The sequence below is a fragment of the Oncorhynchus tshawytscha genome, linkage group LG01 (genome assembly GCF_018296145.1).
Source record: "Oncorhynchus tshawytscha isolate Ot180627B linkage group LG01, Otsh_v2.0, whole genome shotgun sequence".
NCBI lineage: Eukaryota > Metazoa > Chordata > Actinopteri > Salmoniformes > Salmonidae > Oncorhynchus > Oncorhynchus tshawytscha.
In genome coordinates this window covers 40,479,115-40,497,808 of record NC_056429.1, presented here as the reverse complement: position 1 = coordinate 40,497,808, position 18,694 = coordinate 40,479,115, and the positions used below count along the sequence as shown (strand labels likewise).

Sequence of the window (18,694 nt, the reverse complement as noted above, 5' to 3'; positions counted from 1 at the left end):
ACTTCTACATTTAAAAAATATATATATTAGATTTTATACCTTTTATTTAACTAGGCAAGTCAGCTAAGAAAAATTCTTATTTTCAATGACAGCCTAGGAACAGTGGGTTAACTGCCTTGTTCAGGGGCATTAATATGGATGCTACCATGATTATGCACAAATATGATATTTGTGAGTCTGCAACTTTCTCACTCGTCATTATTAACGATTCATTCTGGACTATCCGTAATCATGGTAGCGTCCACATGTATGTAGAAGTGTTTAGAAATGATTTACCATTCATTCATTTCTATTGGGCACAAAATACTCTGAAACACAACCAAAACAAACAGCAAATGCATCCAACAAGTTTGTAGAGTCACAAGCTTAATATAATCATTACGTGCTAGGAATATGGGACCAAATACTAAACATTTTACTACTTTAATTCACATGTAAGTGAATTTGTCCCAATACTTTGGTCCTCTAAAATGGGTGGATTATGTACGAAAGGGATGTAATTTTTGAACGTTTCACCCGTTATGGATGAAAATACCCTCAAATTTAAGGTGACAGTCTGCACTTTAACCTCATAGTCATTGTATCATTTCAAATCCAAAGTTCTGGAGCACAGAGACAAAACCAACAGAAAATGTGTCACTGTCCCGATACAGTTGGAGCGCCCTGTATATCAGGCTTTTAAAATACAGAATTGGTGCATCATTTCTAAAAAAAAAAATATCAAAGGAATGCAAAAGGGACTCATTTCATGGCTCGATATGAAGAATTTGCTTTCTTTCTGCACATTCCTATCCTGTTTAAGAATATATATACTGATTGTACTGTATGTCATTCATTTATCACAAGAGGAAGCAATGTCTTACATCAGATAGCATTACGACTCCCTCGGCATTAACTGTCGGTTGAGGGACGAGCGTCGAAGAGTTGTTGGAAGACGCCACCTGTCGGAAGACAATGAATAGGATGATTCACTTATTATTCATATTTTTGGGGACTGAATAATATATGTATCTTTTCTCAGTTCCTGTTGCTGATATATGTTCCTGCTGTTGTGCTTTACTTCTTTTTTTCTTTTTTTTCACCTCAGTGAAGGATCGAACAAGAGAAGGTAAGGCAGAATTCTGTCATGTACATGTCCTCTGTTTGCTTGTAACTAAAACGTTACTAGAAAAACAAAGATACTGTAGAACTAGAAAAATGAAGATACTAGGTCTGCACAGTCCTGTATCCTGCTCTATCCAGGCCTTATTCTCATCGACCTCGGGCATTTCCAGTTGTCTTTTAAAAACCAAAGCTGTCTCTGTCACTGCACTACAGATTCGGACTGACCAGCGTTAGAAACTCTTATGAGCTGTAGCCCTTTCCACTCACAGCCCCTGTCATCCCATATATGGGTTGAAAATGTTGTCATTGATAAGCGCCTAAGTTGGAACGCAGCGTCTGTACAGCAACATGGTGTACAGTACATGACATCAGAGGTCAGGTTCTCCACTTCATAGTTCTGTAGGGGGTTTTGACTGACAACCGTTATAACTTGAGCACCGCTCACGACAAGAAAATGCCCCCCATTCCTCCCTCTAATCGGGCTACTCTTGCACATTTCTTTTTGTATGAATGAGGGAATTGCTGCAGACGTTGAGGAGTATAATAAATACTGCTTTGACGTCATACAAGCAAACCACACACCCCTGAGCCCAAATGTTAACAGTCCCATATTTGAAAACTCATGTCATTTACATGATCAACGTTTTATCATCACTGTGATGGATCTACAGTGATAAGGATGACAGGTGTTATACCCTGGGTTGTCCTGAACACAATGAGCCTGTGTTTGTCGTATTGTGAGGAAAATGAGCCGCCAAACACGCACTTGAATGCACTCGTGACTCCATTCTATGCGCACCAAAATTACAATCTGTTTGTCTGATGTGCCTTTGGAAAGCCTAACGCTGTAAGATTGTATTTTATAGCATGTCGGCAATAGGATAAGCGGTCAAAAGATTGTGATTTATTTTGTGATGTTGGGGACACAGGGCTGTGTTCCAGACCAAAAAAACGACAAGTGTGCTTCCTTTAGTTCCTCAATGGCAAAGCTAGGAGAGCTCAAAAAAACATCTGTTAGTTGAAGGCTCTTTCATTGAGTCATAAAAGTGCATCGAAAGGACTTAGGTACTGGGCACACTTTGGAGAGGTGTGTGGCCACTTGGTAACACCACTTAGACTTGTCATTCAAACCCTTGTCATCGTTTTTCCCCCTTCTTATCTTGCACCCTCTCCAACATTTCAAATCATATTTTTTATAATGTTTCTGAATGTGTCAGGAGTATTTTCCGATTTCGCTATTGACAAATGCTGTGTAAAGTACAGTAAATGTAAAATGCACAAACAATCAACCGTGTATAATGTTTGGATTCAGTCTTGTGTCAGGTGAACTGTTGTGTCTTCCCCTTTGGACTGATCCTTTCTCCATAATCTCCAAAGTGTTCTGTTTCAATTACTACCATGGTCATGCGTATGCTTTTTATAGTTTCTTCTGTTGGAAACATTTCAATTTGTCCCTATCCATATTGACCAATGTCCACGTGTTTTCGGGGTTAACCGTGTCGTCATGTCTATATTCTTTAACCTGGCGTCAAATACAACAGTGTAAGCCTGGGGCTGGCCCTATGGGGTGTGGTGGGTCTGGGTCTGGGCTGGGACATGCTAGGCTCTCTGGCCTTCGTCCTGGCCCCTCAACTACAAACAGATGGAGCTCTACCACTCCCTGCCCTTCTTCTGCTACTTACTGGGCAAGTGTTTCAAGCAGGGCCTGGCAGGCCGAGGGTGAGTTAGCTGACTTAGACTTACAGCCCTGGCTAAGGAGGTTTGTGTGTGTGGAAAGATGTTGTGTGAGAGCCAGCAGAGAATGTATGATTTCACTCTATAAAATTAATCAATCAGACAATCAGTTTACCATCAAGTCTGATGGGGAAAAAAGCATCAAAGATCAGATTATTTTCATTAACTCTGAATCACAGTCAGAATGAATCTTTTTCAAGAAATACTTAATCAACAACTTCCTGTAGCCAGTGGACAAAATATGGCCCCATGAAGTAGCCTATACTATGTCTACTCTGCCACTCTCCCAAACAGAGTAGCGGAGTTATTGAGGCGAGGCAATCCGGTTGGATGACTGTTACTAGTGTCCTCACATTTGTTTATCTAGTAACAATGTACCAAGGGCATCTGGTAGCAAATGGATAGCTGGATTAGATGGGTAGGGGAAGATATGTCCAGATGACACTATCGCCATGCCCAAGCTCCTCAGCTATTCCTGTGTGTGCAACTTTACCACCACACAACTTCTACAGCTGACCTACTGTGAAATACTTTTAGCTGATGCATGGTCTTCACAACATACATTGACTAACTTGGGATGCACGGACAGTCATGGTACACAGCTGTTGTCTTTTTGGAGTCCGCTACATCAATCTTAATTCTCAGAGGAACATGTGAGAGAGAACAACAGAGAGAGCTGAGATTCAGCCCATGCATACTGTTGAAAATATTAATTTGAATGTTTTACTGCTTTACAAGTGCATTTATAGTGCATGATGGTTAAGGGCTTGTAAGGATTTCATGGTAAGGTCTACCGACGCCTGTTGTATTCGGCGCATGTGACAAATAAACATGGATTTAATTTAGATTTAATGTACAGACAGTGCCCGAGTGAGTTTATGTTTTGGGTATTTGACCGTTTTAAACTTATACTTCGGGATTTTCCTCAGTCAGATGAACTAGTGGATACCATTTTTATGTGTCTGCATGCAGTTTGAAGGAAGTTGCTAACTAGCTCTAGCGCAATGACCTAGCAGATACCCATAGACTTCCAGTCATTGCAGTAACGCTAGTTAGCATTGGCTTGCGAAACTACCTCTAACTTCCTTCATACTGGACACAAAGTAATACAAATGGTATCCACAAGTTCATCTGACTCTGGTGCAGTAGATAAGGGTTCCATTTCAAGGTTCGGTGTACTTTATCATTTGTCTTCTCACCCACCTTCTACCGAGGTTGTTCCTGCTAGTAAAGATTGTTGTAACAGTCCTGGTGACGTTTGCTGGCTGCCATTCCTGTCTGACCCCAGCCAGGCCCTGTACTGCCTCTTTCCTGTGGAGTGGGGCCTCTTCGAGGTACATACTGTGTAATTGATAGTGACCCCAACATTTTTCAGTGTTCAAGCCAATTAGTCATACTCTCAAGTTAACGTTTTACATAATTAAATAGACGCTCTTATCCAGAGCGACTTACAGTAGTGAGTGCATACATTTTCGTACTGGTTCCCCCGTGGGAATCGAACCCACAACCCTGGCGTTGCAAGCATCATGCTCTACCAACAGAACCACACAGGGTCAAGTTCTTTCCCTAATATCCTGCGACGTGAGTCACCTAAAGTTTCTAGAACGGGTCGACAACAGTAAATTATGTTTTTTGGCCCCCCAAAGTTTTAGTTAAAAAAAAGATATACTAAATTCACCAGGATTTCAGCTAAACGTGTGTTTAATTTAGGAAGTCTGTTCACCATGTTTTCCCACAAAAAAAGCAAGAGACATGATCGTGTCTCAATGTAATCAAGGTATCAAATGATTGTTATTTTCAAGTACAATCTATTTTTGGGCAATTTGCAGTGCACAAATGATTATAATTATGTTCCGGTTCTCCAACCAAAATCGTCCCACGGCTGAATCTAGATCCCTGTTCTGGAATGTTATGGTGACCAACCGATGTTATGGTGACCAAACCAGGTTCTTCATCCACAGCCCAGTCTTTTGACATAAAGATGGATGTAAGACATGAGTTTTCAGACTTTTGTTGCCTAGGGAACCCCACCCAGTGGCGGGAAAAGTACCCAAATGTCATGTTTGTGTAAAAGTAAAGACACCTTAATAGAACATGACTCAAGTAAAAGTGAAAGTCCCCCAGTAATATACTACTTGAGTAAAAGTCTAAAAGTATTTGGTTTTTAAATATACTTTAAGTATCAAAAGTAAAAGTAAATGCTATAAATTTCAAATTTCTTTTATTAAGGAAACCAGACAGCACGATTTTCTTCTTCTTCTTTTTTTTTTTTTTTACAAATAGCCAGGGGCACACTTCAACACTCAGAGATCATTTACAAAAGAAGCATTTCAGTTTTTTGAGTCCGTCAGATCAGGGGCAGTAGTGATGACCACACTTTCTCTTGATAAGTGTGTGAATTTGACCATTTTCCTGTCCTACTAAGCCTTCAAAATGTAACAAGTACTTTTGAGTGTCAGGAAAAATGTATGGGTGTAAAAAGTGCATATTTTCTTAAGGAGTGTAGTGGCGTAAAAGTTGTAAAAAAAAATATAAATAATAAAGTACCCCCAAAAAAATGACTTTAAGTAGTACTTCAAAATATTTTTACTCAGTTAATTTACAACACTGCCCCTGCCCAGGCAAACTGGTAACACAGGGACCCCCCATCATATGTTAGCAAAACACTTTTTTAACATCTTGTATTATCATCAGGTGAATGATAATGTGAAGAAGTAATCAACATTTTAATATGACTATATTTGGTAGATAGATTTTCATTATTTTGACATCCCCACAGTTCTATAATCGGAAGACGAAGTGTAGTCTCTAACATAGCCTATTAGAAAGGTAATATAACGCCAAACACATTCCTAGCTAATAGCAGCCGCTAGGCTGGTTAAATAAAGGTTAGCCATGTTTTGGTCGAGAAAGCAACAGCACTTGCCACGACTAGTGAAGCGCGGGTGCTTTTTCAAAGCCTATGTCAGATTACTCCAGTGTAATTAGCTATTAAGTTGACATCATTAGAAATCAAATATTTTCCTGTTTTCTACTGTAGGTATGTAATTCAAAATCTATTTATTCTGTTGTCGCTAGTGATATTCAATTAAAAAAAAAAAACATTTGAGGAGGCCCTGCAGTATCTCTGTTGCTCCACCCCTGTATGAATAGCCCTGATTTAGGATGTAGAGGATGCCTACCCATCGTTTAGGAGACCGTCGTGATCTACAGTGATAACTGCGTTTTTTACCTGAGGGACCACAATATCTGCCAAGTTGAAATCAGTTGGTGGTAGAAAGACGAGGGGGCTAAGGTAGTTAACACAGTGCTGCCCCTTATAGACAGGAGTGGTGCGCTGTGCCCCCTGTTCTTTAAACCACAGCCTACATGCTCTCTCTCTCTCTCACACACACACACACACACACACACACACTCAACTCCTCTGTGCTTAGCCAATTGGAAATGGATCCCATGCAGGATCGTAGAAAACAGAGGAATACAATGTTGAATGGTCGGGGGACTAGGTGGGGGGGATACAGATAAATCTAGCTAATTTACTGCCAGGGTCATTTCAGCACATCATTGTGGGGCCATGTTTTAGCCATGTGATGTGGTGCCAGGGTCCAATGCTATCCGTGTCAGAGTTCATCCATTCGTTGTGCAAAATGTTGTCAGCCAAACCGCTGCGTCCTTGATAAGTGAACTTACACGTGTGTATGTACACACAGCGAGGCCACACTGGAAGAGAAGGGAGAAAGAACGAGGGAGGGCGGGAGAGGGGGGAGGAAATTAAAGACGAACGGACAATGATGGATCACACAGGGGACATTAGTGAGAGCAGCATCGCAAACACTTCCGCGGCACTGTTGAAAGCGTGTCATGATCGAGGTGCTGAGGTAAAGTAACACTGTTATGGGGGAGGAGGATGAGGGGGGTCGGGGGTGTAGATGGGGTCGGCAGCTGAGGCCAAGGCTCGGGGGCTTAGCTTTTTGAAACTTCCCCTATGCCCGCCGTGTCCTGTAGATCTACCCATTCCCGGAGGTGGCACCCAAGGTGCGGTGAAGTGAGAAGTAATTGAAAATTCTGTGAGGCTGGTCAGGATGGCAGTATGCATGGCAGCTGTTTGTTTATGAAACGATACAAACATAATACACAGGGTGTGAGTGACTCCACAGCCCTACGGGCCGCGGTGCCAGGGGCTCCAGGTGAAGCCTCTCTAAACTAATTGTGAAATTGTGTAAGCGGAAGCCGGGCAAAGAAAAGCGGACATGGCGAGAAGTGGTGGGAGGGTGAGGAGGAGGGGATCGGGGTGAGGAGGGGAGGGGCGGGGCGGGAGGATAAGTTGTAAGTTTACCCATCAAACAGCACTCTGGCCATCTCAGTTTTCCTGCTTCACAAAAATGGCACCAAATGCTGCAGCATGTGACATTCCACAGAGGCTTATAGGTGAGGAGCACCACCAACGGCACTAACCCACATTTGCTGCCGAACCCCATGGTTCATGTGTTGAACTCAGCCCAGGCGGCATTGGGGGGACATTCCGGTAGGGTACTTATTTGGCGAGGCTATAGGAGGGGGTGTTCGAGCAGAGATGAGGCCTAGATGTCGGCAGTACGGCCTGCCTGCTGACTGGGCCTGTCCGTAACCTCCACACACACAGCTGTGCTCTGAGCAGCTGTAGCAAGGCCCAGAGGACCTCGTAGAAATTCACACTATAGAAGGGACCACACTGTCGCAAGACATGGTTAGACCAGTGTTTCCCAACCCTGGTCCTCCAGTACCCCCAACAGTACACACTTTTGTTGTAGTCCTGGACAAACACACCTCATTCAGCTCATCGAGGGCTTGATGATTACTTGCAGGTTGAATCAGGTGTGCTTGTCCAGGGTTACAATAAAAATTTGTGCTGTTGGGGTACTAGAGGACCAGGTTTGGGAAACCCTGGGTTACACTGATCTATGCATTGCATTTCTACATTGTTTAATATCACAGAAACAGCAGGGGGCCTTAATATCTGATCCCAGAACAACTTCTAGGGCACTTAAATCACAACGGTCCTAACTCCATCTGCCTTAGGTGGGTGTGGTGGGTGGAAACTGTGACACTACAGTGGTCTTCTATGGGGTGGTCTGAATGTGAATGTGCCGAAGTATGCGGAAGTTGTTGTAATGTGATTATCTTTTGAACATTTAACCCTCTGTCCCCAAGTGTACAAATGAGTGCATTGCTTCTAGTGACATCCCATTCCCTGGACCCTGGCAGGGGCGATTTATGAGGCTGGTAATGCTTCCCGAAGCGCTCCTGTGTCAATGCACTGTGGAATGCACAGAAGGGATTTTTATTGCACTTTCAGTTGGGCCATTTTTACTTGGAGCAACGCCACTTGTTTGCTTCTCTTCAAAACATTGCATACTGCAATACCATATATGTGAGTTTCTACATTTGAAACCCTTGGCTTGTGATGAGTTTTGTAACACATTGTATTTGATTCACATGGATTATCAACACTTCATTAAAAATAAAAAGTATATCAGTATAGGAAGTGAGCTATTTTTGTATTTAAAGGTGTGTGTGTGTGTGTGTGTTGACAGGATCAAGTGGCCAACACATGGGTGCAGCTTGAACGGCCTGATAAAGATCAAGACCATCCTGTCCACTGATACCCAGCTCTACCTCGGGTAATCCCCCTCTCCATCTCTTTATCGTTCTCTCTCACTCCATTTCATTATCTTTCTTTCTGTCCCTACTCTCTCTCTCTCTCTCTCTCTCTTGCTCTCTGAGAAGCCTCACACGAGAGCCTCTGTGTTATAGCAGAGTGAAATGAAGATTATCCCTTGTAATAATATGCGAGAGCAGCTTCTGAATACTGAGCACTACCAGCTGCTATGGGCTTTTATCGGCCCTCTGACAACTGTTGGCAATTTGCTGATGAGATTTCAGATTTGGAAATCCACAATAAACTATTTGAACCATTTCTGTTTGGGGGGTGGGGAAAGCAAGATACAGCTAACTTTTCTGTGGCGTCAAAGATTATTCTCCCCTAAGGTCCACATGAATGAGGAGAGGCTACAAGTCAGTCATAGAACCCTTCTCTCATCGTCATGGTGGCGTGTGCTTGAATAACCCGTGGGGCTATATTTAGGGGTGTGCACTCTGAACAGGATGGACAAGTTCCTGCCAGACTGTTAAGACCAGGGATTAACTGGGAGTTCTGTGACTGCAGCGTATTTAACAGAAATGAAAACACTAGATATTGTTGGTCATGGGTGAATATTATAAAAACTGTGTGTTGTGAGGGGAGGAAGGGTATACGTCTTTCTATGGCCTGGTATCACTGGTCACCTTACTGTTACAGTTGATGGTTTATGGTTGTGGAATACCACTAAATAGTTCTCAACAACCCCAGAAAATGATCTGTGAACTGTACACTAAATCACCCCTCTAAGCACTCCTCTTGCCCCATGTTGGGGGCCCTGTTGCACCTTCTCCTCAGGGGCCCTTTAGGCCTTAATGGGGCCCATGACACAGCTGCCCTCAACTCTCACTCATGTGCTGCCCTACCTTACCCTATCCCTACCCCTTCAGCCGGAGTGGAGGTACCCCTCTGGTCCCCTCCCCTCCCCTCTCACCCCTCCCTTCCTCTGTCTATCCCAGTGAGTGACAATTGAAGGGTTAAACTAATGCTGGGGTGCTCTAAGCGGGCCAGTATTTGATACATTTCCCACATAGCTGGTGGTCTTATGGGTGGACCGTGCTGGGGTTAAAACGAGCCAGCAGCCACACAGTACGGTTTCACCATGAGGTTTAGGTTTCTGGGCTGGGCCATTCACTATTTGGTCCGATTTATCATAGCATTGTTTCTATGAATGATGATAGATTACTTCATTCTTCTCTGTTATTGTTTTCTTTTCAGTTTGGCCAGCACTCTCCTGGCTATCCTACCTATGTCAATCAAACTATTGGTGAACCCTACTCTATGGCAGTTCAAACATCCCTTGGTAAGTGAGTATTCTTGTCTTGTTTTCTGATGTTTGATTCCATTTGAGGTAAATTCCTCTCTGGCATTCTTCCTCTTCTCCTTCCAAGTTCACGAAAAATCAATCATCCTGCCTGCCTTGTGAGTAGAGGGGAGTAGGGGTGTGCGTGCTCACGTGTGTGTGTGTGTGTGTGTGTGCCTTCCTGCCTGCATGCGGTTGCTAATCATTTACCTCACCAACCGCAGTGCAGTATATAAAAAGAAACAGGCGCTAGGTTATCGAGGTTTTACTGCACAGTGGGATTTGGTTTCAGATTTTGCTGATCTGTTGCTGCCTTAACGATTGAGTTCTATCTCCCACCTGTCTGTCCCCGGATCAATCAGTAATGCAATGTCCATGGCTTAGGGAGGAACGCCGGGATGTGGAGCAGAGGAGGGCTCTGTTTGTGGTTGATCAATTCTCGGGGCTATAGGAAGGAGTGTAACTGGATACGCAAAGAGTACCACTGTGGTTATACAATCGGGGAGGGATGGGCTGCGTCCATATGGGCACCCTAATCCCTATGTAGTGCACTACTTTTGACCAGGGCCCGTAGGGTGTTTATTGTTCAATGAAGTGTGTATAATTTAGGGGTGTTTAACCTTTTCTCCTCCAATTCTTTCTGTCTTCCCCTAGACCAAGTATGCCTACTACTGAATGACCTCCCTCTGCCAGCCATCTGTTTTTTACAGGCCTCCCTGTTCACGTAAGAAGCTACAGTAAGGGGAACCACTGATGGAGAAAGTATACTGGCCAATAATAGCAGACTAACAGACCAGGTTAAAGGTCATAGGAGAGACTATTCAAAAAAAAGTACAATCCTGTCCATTGAATGTAAACTCCTAAAATCGCTGTTGGACAAATCCTCAGAAAGTATAGGATGCTTTGTCAGATTAATGTTTGTGTTGATGTTCTATGGATGGTTTTATTCCCGGAAGAGTCACGTAAAGATTCAAATGAAGCCGGTATGAAGGGAACAGTCGGAGAGGAAGCGAAACGGACTAACTTTCACCAGCTGTCGTTAACTTCTTCCAGCAGTACTAATTGCTGTGCGTGTGGTTTAGTATAGGGATGTCTGTGGATTACACTGCATTGCCAGCATACCTCTCCTCTAAGCATGTCTTGTATAGGGACAGCAAGTCATTCTGTGTATCAACTCTAGTACAGTCTAACTGACAGGGCCCGCATTGTGCATCTCCACTCCACCCATTGATGGAGACATACATCTTTTGTTTGGGTAAATTGAAGACATAATTGCAAAATTTAGTCAAATGGTTTCTTAAGCACAGTTATTGTAAGAGCGTCTGAATGTACTGGCTTTGTTGAACTGGCGGAGTATGTATTTAAAAAAGAAATGTGATGGGTATTTATTTTGCCAATGAATAGATGGGGTTTTGTTGGATTTAAGAAGGCCCTACTACGGCTGTCTGAATTGTAAACACACGTCTTTATGTGGCATAGTCAGAGTTTATTGGATGGAGATATGTGTTTCTGAGAGACTACATTGTTCTTGTGCTCCCCTGCTCCCTCCCCCTCTATCTTTCCTCTGCAGTATGCTGCCATTTTTACTGAAAGATGGTCTGTTGGTGCCGTACGTGGTCACCTCCCTGGCCTTCCTGTTCGTCAGCGTATACCTGCTTTTCCGCCCTTGGAGCATTGCTCAGAAGACGAGCTGCGTCTGGGGCCCTACCACCGCCCCATCCGTATGCCCAGCATGGACCTCGGAAGGGTCACCAAGTGGAAAGTAAGCGTAGCCTAGTGGTGTAAACATATACCATTTCACGTTGCACCACCTCTATGTCTCTCTGTGATAGAAGGAAATGCTAAAGTATTCATTCATCCATTCATAGCGAAACATTTATCCGATTGCAAAGACAACACAGATTGCGCTCTTTACCAGGCAGATAGTTGCAATGTTGTCTGTTCTAGTAGTGGGTAGGGCAGGGGTTGCCCAATATTTTCTTTAACTTACTCAAGTTACTTCAGATAAGTTTTTTAAAAATGTTCACAGCCACCCGGTGGGAAGATGAGCTGGAGGTTTTTGTCACAGGAATTTCATAGTAATTTCAGAAGGTTGTTGTCGCTAACCACGTTTCCATCCACAGTTTTTATGTAAAGTCATACCGTATAAAACAACAAAATCACGACAGCTGTGACGGAAACAGGAAGATTGGTGGGGTCTTTTTGTGTCTATAAAATAAATGATGTGCTAAATGGCGGTGGAAACGTCTTTATGCGCAAATATTAATATAATAACCATTCATATCGAAGTGAACTTGGAGTCACGCGATGATATCACAGGAGGTTGGTGGCACCTTAATTGGGGAGAACGGGCTCGTAATGACTGGAGTGGAATCAGTGGAATGGCATCAAAAACGTCCAACACATGGTTTCCAGGTGTTTGATGCCATTCCATTTGCTCCGTTCCAGACATTGTTATGAGCTGTTGTCCACTGCATAATATGGTGTGTCGTCCTCCCACTATGACTCGGGGGAAAGCATGCAGTTTATTAGGCTACGGATGAAATAAGTTACGCTGAACTTCACAGGGTGGTGAACGTGTTCTTTGATGCTCCTTTCCAATAAATATCAAGGGTCTTATTCTCGTGACATGATGATCGATTGCTTGACTGCCGTTTGACAAATAAAAAATATTCTGTCTCTTATCCATAATAATCTCATCATGTAGACTAGCCTACCCGCACAGTATCAGCAAGCTGTTGGCTAGAATGCACATGCCAAGATTTGCTATTTAACTATTTAACAATGTTTTGGTCCAATGGAAACACATTGAACTTTACATCGTTTTTTCCCGTACATGACAAATTAAGTGAAACAGTACATGTTGTGTGCACTACGTCATCACGCACTGATTTCTTTGTTCGGTGGAAACACCACTGGTGGGAAATGCGCATATTTTCTTTATGCAGATTTTTTTTAAATTTGCATGAAAATCTGTCACCTATTGGATGGAAACCTAGCTACAGTCATTTCATAGCCTGAATTGCATCAACGTGAGAAGATGCATATCTCTCTGCAACTGTATAAATAAATATAATGTGCCACGGACTGTAAGCTGTGTAAGCTGCCTGGGATGAAAGCCACTGCCAGGCCCCAAGTATTATTTATCACTTATTTAAGATACAGGCGTCTGACATGGCTTCCTGGCCCTGCCCAGCTCTACAGCTGCACCCTCCCCTCCCCTAGCGACAGAAATGGGGTGCATCCCAAATGTCACCCTATTCCCTATAGTGCACTACTTTTGACCAGACCCCATAGGGCTCTGGTAAAAAAGTAGTGCACTGTATAGGGAAAAGGGTGCCATTTGGGATTGGGACGTAGCCAGTGACACCGCTACTGGGCGGTGCTGTGTGGTGTGGGAGATCATGAGAAGGAAGTGGTGTCTTTTTATAGAGTCATTAACACAAGTTTTGCCTAGATATATTTATTTACACAAGAGGCATAAATAAGGAGGCTAGGGTTTAATAGGGTTGGTCTCATACGGAGGCGCTTACGCAACCTACCCTCACTGATCCCTTGGCCCGTAGGTCCCAAATAGACATGTTAATGTTGATCCTGCTACCAACACTGTTTGCCTTTGAGTTCGGGACGCACCGGCCGAGGCAACATAAATGTCAGCTTGTGATGCGGGATCGTCATGCAATGGCTCTTCATTTTATTTTTGATCTTGTCTACTTTGCATAGTTATTATGACTAAGCCACACCCATCCCACTCACGTTAGCAGTTCAGAACGAGAAAGTGTAGGCTATACAGAAATATTTGAAATTGAAAATCATTAAATGAAGTAATGAGGATGTCTACCAGCCTAATCGAGTTGTAGATTACGTCTCACCTTACAGTGTTCGAACTGGAATGGAGATTTCTCTTTGTGCTACTTACTCCGTGCAGCCAATTGCGATGTCTGCTTTAGGTATAATGCAGGGTGCCACTTGTAGATTTGACCACTCTAACCCAGTTCCACCTCCAACACTACCCCAAAAAAAACCTGCTATGCTGGTATCGGCTTTCGCGGATCTGATAGAATCCAGCCCTTAATTAATCTAAAATCTATTCATGTAAAATGTCATTAGGACATTATCAATTTGAATGGCATGTCAAATTCAGTTTCTGATTTGATGAGAGGTCCTTGGCTTGTGGTCTAACTGTGACGGCTTAACTCCCTTAGAAAACTATAGACCTGAAAAATCTCTCTCCATCTCTCTCAATCTCTCCTGTAGTTCTACATCTCCATCGTGGCCATGGCTGGTTTGTGCTTTATGAGCATGGAGCTGGCCCCTCTGGCCAGGCTGCCTGATTTGTTTCCCCTCCTGGTGTCAGTGTTCTTTTCCACCACTTCCTGGGCCTCCTCTTCTACTTCAACCTTGTCCAGATTGCCGAGCCGCCTCCACCTGGGAGTAAGAATCAGAGTAGTCGCTACCCGGTAGAAAGAAAACTTACTGAAAAGCAAACTATGCACAGTGCCTCAGTCACTGACCACCAAGGACCAATAGGACTCATGGAGAAATGCTACTAGTCTATAATCTTTATTCTAGGGATAACTCTCCTGTCAACATGAATGGTTGGTGTTTTGTCAATGCCTAATTATGTACATCAAACTTACATTTGTTATGTTTGTTTTTTAACTTGAATTGTTTTTCAATATTTCCAAATGTTTGTTCCATCATTACAATTATTTTGTACAAATTGTATTTTTCTTGAAAAATAAAATCACCTCAGATATGACTTTTCGATGAACCTCGATTTTTACAGCCGTATTGCCAGCACATATATTAGAGCCGTCGGAAGCAGTTTCAAATAAGCCCCTCGTAAAGTGTCCACCTTCTCCAAGTCTTCAGCTAGCTAAATCACTGGCGGTAATAGTGTTGCACTGTGTCGTAGCCAGACAATAATTAGCCAAACCATGTCTTTCAACCATTTTAATTTAGCTTCATAAAATATTCATTACAATAGCTAGATACAAGGAGAGTCCACACAGCACACAAAGGGCTATGCATTTAAACACAGAAAGCAGTGACAGGTCAGACAGGCCCTAAAACTAGGATGATGGAAGATTACATATCTGAACATAATGTCATAAAGTCGAAATACCACAGAAAAAATGGTACAAGCAATCTTTTTTCCCCCTCTGCCTGTGAGTTAATGACAGGCATAAAAAAAAATCCATTACAACGATAAATGTTATCGGGTCACTGAGGGCCGGCTGCTATGCTGTGTATCTGCAGCCGCTGGCCCTGCAGCCAATAACACTCGAGATAGGAGAGGGAAGGGCGAGATATCCAGAGGCCTGTGCCTTTAGAAGTACTACTGTGGAAGGACTGGGAGGAAGGGGACAACAGATGAAGATGTGAAGTTGAAAAAAACAAGTACAAACGTCTATGGCCATTACCAAAACGCTGTCATTTTCATAAATGCATACTAGGCCTATTGTATTTATGACTAGAGATTACATATAGAAAATTGTATAAATTCATGCACCACATTCAAAGCATCGCCATAGTGCTGGCCTAAGTAGCCTGTGTCATGATGGGTAGTGGGCTGGAGATGGGGGGTGAGACCGAAGGAAAGTGGGACCCTCGAGGAGGAAAGGGTTGGTGGGGTCGAGGTCTAAGTTGATACGGGTAGGAGCCAAGCCGGAGGTGGGTTGGATATTAGCGGGAGTGGTGGTGGTGGTGGTGTGTGTGGGGGGGGGGGTGTTGGCTCGCCAAGGGCCCCTTCTACCACCTCCAGAGGGCCAGTATGAAAACATTAGTTTTGTTTATGGGCGTGCTCATTTTGTCCTTCACATGGCCTCCAAGGGTGATAAAGTGAGAGTTATATGATCCACCTTGGGCAGAAATAGGAAATGTGTCTGTGCACACCAGCTGTTGCTTAGGTCGCTTGGGCTGCAAGAGGCCTCGGCCTTCCCAGGCACAGACAAATAAAGAGCCGGAGACTGAAGTGTGTGCCTGAGTGTGTGTACACGTACGTGAATATTGTAGCCTCTCCTCGGAGCCCATATTCATGTTTCTTTACTTTTCCAGGTAGCTAGAGGAAATGGTGAGGGTGGATTTCACACAGCATCAGGTCTAATAGGACGAGGGGGTTCGCTCGCTGAAAGAAAAAGATTTTTGCAGCGCTGCGTCGCGGCCGTTATTGTAGAATCAACATTGGTCACTGGTGAGGGAGAGGCTTTCTCCAGCAGACAGGGCTCAATGTAAATGTGTCTGACGTCTTAACGCTGCCTTTTCACTTTCTGACACGTTCCCCCAATGACTGACAGGCAACCTCCGAGACGTCTCTCCGCCTCACAACTGACAGCTTGGGTTCTATATTCATCAACCGGCCATCTCCGAGGAAGAGGAGAGAGTAGCTATTCCAGTTGCCCTCGGTAACCTACAGGAGGATATCAGAGAGGAAAACATGAGCGTAACCCTGCTGTCTGTCACACAGTAATATCACCACATTGAGATTAAGTTGTAGGCTCTATAATAACTTACTTTTATAAGGCCATTATGGATTTCATCAAATCAGAGGAGCTGCCAGACAATACCTGTAGAGAACAAAATGTTATTAGATACTACTTCATATTTAGAGATGAAATACAGTTACCGCTTTCAGAGGAAAATTACAACTGACACTGCAACTCACATCCCAAACGGACAAATCTGAGGTCCCAAGTGGTTTGATTTAGCAGTGAGATAAATATCTTAATATTTTTGTTTTTAAATACTCACCTAATTGATTGACAATAAAGTAAAATCATTGTTCTCCTTCACTGGAGAACTGGAAAATACAACGACATCATCTGTGTCAGAAATCATCTCTGAAGGAGTACGTAGCCTGAAGCCTCTGGGGGCGATCGAACTAAAGGCTGCAGCTCTGCAAGCAGGCTTAAGTTTCACTAAAATAATATACAGCTCTGCTCCTTTTTGCAGCCTTTTTTTAATCAAAAAGCATAAAGCTCCTCCCAAACAGGTGGCATGGGTCTGAGGAGGAGGAGAGAGGATTGATGTGGCAGATAGTGGTGAAGCCTGGGCCTTATCCCTGGCCCTGGAAACACCAGCCCATCTCATCGCTTTTATTACATTTAAGGAATCCTTTCTTTTTAATACACCCCATTACTGCTGACATACAAATCTTCCTCAACATGGACCCATCTATGGCCTGATCAATTTTTATACTGCTGAGCCGTCCCCTTTCTCCTCATTTTGTCATCTGAAAATTCATATTATATAGGGTTTTCTTATGGGAAAATGACAGTAAAAATCGGTTACTGCCCAGAAGATGTCCACACGTTGGTGGGTTGCCCGTGACTAAATGTTTCTGAGAAACTAAAATGTGTTTCTGTCGTAAGCAGAACTGTTTAAATGTTATTTATTTATTTATCCTCCTAAGAAAATATATTGTGAAGTGCAACATCGATTTAGAACATAACAAAAGCTCTGTATGGGTTGGAGGGGGAGAATTTATTCATCCTTTGCACAACTCCTTTAATTGAATTTTCCAAATCTAACCACACACAAATAATCAATACCTTCTGCTGAGGGGATCTTATCTCACAATGATTATGGCCTTCTCTTTTCAATTCTGTAGCTATCAGCACATACAGTACAGGCAGGTGTCCTTCCTCCTGGTGTATTTGTAAAAGACTGGGCAGAGCCTGAATGCTCACGAAAAGTGACTTCTCCAGAATGCTTACGAAACTTTATTTAACCTTTTAAAAAGAATGGCCGTTAAGCGCTTCTCAACACCACGGGCCCGGGGCACTTTGAAGACAGAAGATAAAAAAGGGTGCTGCTTGCTACTGTCTGTAACTAAAGAGGGAAGGAGGAAGGACCAGATGGGGGAAGTGAAGTGGCTTCAGAGGTTTTGGCCGTCAATGCTAAAATATCCTTTTCGATTGACCCGGCTGCCTTGGCAGTATGTATGTCCTGACCTGGCACTGAGCTGCTTGAGGCTTCGCTTGGCCCCTTAGACAGTGTCAGGGTTTTACAGTCCAGATCTAAGAAGAGCTTGTGTCATCTCCACACAGCTCAGGTAACACTGAGGTGACTCTTCGTCTCCAGGGCTGGCTAGGGTTCTCTGTCACACTGTAGATATACACTGAGTATATCAAACATTTCCTTATTCCTAATATTGAGTTGCACCGTCTTTTGCCCTAAGAACAGCCTCAATTCATCAGGGCATGGACTCTACAAGGTGTCAAAAGCGTTCCATAGGGATGCTGTCCTATGTTGACTTCAATGCTTCCCATAGTTGTGTCAAGTTAGCTGGTGCGCCCGGGCACCTACTACCATACCCCATTAAAAAGCACTTTTGTCTTGCCAATTCACGCTCTGAATGGCACAATCCGTGTCTCGATTGTCTCGAGGCTTGAAAATCCATCTTTAACCCGTCTCCCTCCCCTTCATCTACACAGATTTGAGGTGGATTTATAACAAGTGACATCAATGAGGGATCACAGACAGGGAGCTAAGCTTACTGAACTCAGTGGGCATTTCCTAGCCCCAATATGACCCTCGGTTAATGTGAATTAGTCCGAGAGTTAACGGAACTGCATCGTTTTGACCCGAATGGGTCCATTTCTTCTTCTTCACTAGAACTGTTTGTTTGCTTTATAGCAGCTTTTCCTGGAAAGTGCAGGCGGAATAATCGGTTCACCAAATCAGATTTGTATGCCATTGTATTCATTGTGGACTAACTGACGACATGAAAGGCTGACAGGTAATTAGAGGAGATCAATCATTCTGGCGAGGTCCTCGGGGAAAGCTGACATGACGTCACATTGACTTTACTCACCTAGCCTGGCAAGCCGCGGATCCCGCAAGCTACATGAATGTTCGCCGCGTGGATATCC

At 43.5% G+C, this 18,694-nt stretch overlaps 1 pseudogene; it reads left to right on the top strand.

Moving 5' to 3' along the window:
- Nucleotides 1-2,746: 2,746 nt before the first annotated feature.
- LOC112250695 lies at nt 2,747-14,580 on the top strand (annotated as a pseudogene).
- The last annotated feature ends 4,114 nt before the right edge of the window (nt 14,581-18,694 follow it).